Source organism: Pinus tabuliformis, chromosome 6, assembly GCF_031772625.1.
Source record: "Pinus tabuliformis cultivar Carrire ecotype Pingquan chromosome 6, CPIR1, whole genome shotgun sequence".
Taxonomy (NCBI): Eukaryota; Viridiplantae; Streptophyta; class Pinopsida; order Pinales; family Pinaceae; genus Pinus; species Pinus tabuliformis.
In genome coordinates this window covers 457,347,460-457,348,787 of record NC_142292.1, presented here as the reverse complement: position 1 = coordinate 457,348,787, position 1,328 = coordinate 457,347,460, and the positions used below count along the sequence as shown (strand labels likewise).

The 1,328-nt window shown below is 34.6% G+C and overlaps 1 pseudogene; it reads left to right on the top strand.

Annotated features, from left to right (window-relative positions):
- The first annotated feature begins 339 nt into the window (after positions 1 to 339).
- LOC149259279 (mitochondrial outer membrane protein porin of 36 kDa-like) lies at positions 340 to 1,007 on the top strand (annotated as a pseudogene).
- The last annotated feature ends 321 nt before the right edge of the window (positions 1,008 to 1,328 follow it).

Genomic DNA, 1,328 nt, shown 5'->3' with positions numbered 1-1,328 from the left:
AGCCATTTGGAAGGATATGAAAAATAATAACTGGTTTTATATGTGAGAACCATTGCAACGAAACATCTTGTTCTTGTTTCTATCTGGAGCCTTTTCTTTGTAATATTGTAGACATTTACTCAGACATCCATATTAGTCAGGCTTCAACATGCCCCCTAATTTTGATCATCAATAGTCACAAGGTTATCTACATGGTAAAATTTCATGTTGGTATGTTGTGATAAACACAATGCTTAACAACATTCTTCATGTTTTATAGTGATAAAAATACTTTTGTAATTTTTTTTTGTGAAATGGATTACACTTTAACTTTTTTTACATTATATATTGTAAATTTGACAGGTTGAGCTTCAATATATGCATGATTATGTAGGGGTCAGTACAAGCATTGTATTGACACCATCTCCAATAACACATTTCTTAGGAGTAATTGGAAACGAGAGTCTTTCTGTAGGGGGTGAAGTTGCTTTCTACATTGCATCAGGAAACTTCTTGAAATATGATGAAGGCTTGAGTATTTCAAAGCTTGATTTTGTTTCTTCTTTGACCTTGTAAGACTTGGTCCTTGCCATTCTTGTAAACTAAAATAGTGAATTTTAGTGGGTTTTTAGTAAAATTTAGGGGCAATTGAAATTTTTTTTATGAAGCATTGCATAGAAAGTTTTTTGGTGTCATAATGAAAGTGACTCATGCTTTGTAGAACTAGTAAGGGTGATACCTTGAAGGCATCTTACTTGCACATTGTTAGTCCTCTAAAAAAGATTGTTGTTGGAGCAGAGATATCACATATCTTTTCAAGGAACAAGAATATGTTCACCATAGGCACTCAACATGCTTTGGACCCACCAACAACAATTAAGGGGTGCCTCAATAATTATGGAACGACAACTGCACTACTTCAGCATGAGTAGAGGCCTAAAAGTTTTGTTACTCTTTCTGGTGAGGTGGACACCAAAGCCTTTCACAACCATGCGAAGGTGGGGTTATCTCTAGTTTTGAAGACTTGAAGGATCTGTCATGGATATGCACTATTTGGTACAGATTTAAGCGAAGCTCTGTGCCAAATTTTGATTGGAATTTTTTATTTTTTCCTTTCAGAATAATTATTTCAGTTCATGTGTTTTCTTTTGAGGCACAAAGCAGCTCAACACCTTGACTTAATTAGCAATGTAGTTTTGTGAAGTCAGATGTTGTAAATTTTATAAGGCATATGCTCTTGAAAATGGGTGTTGCCAAACATGGTTGGCCAGAGCTTCAATCTAGTTAACAAGTTGTGAAACATTTTTGGTTTTAGGTAATAGTAAGATTATTAACCGAGCTCCTCAGTA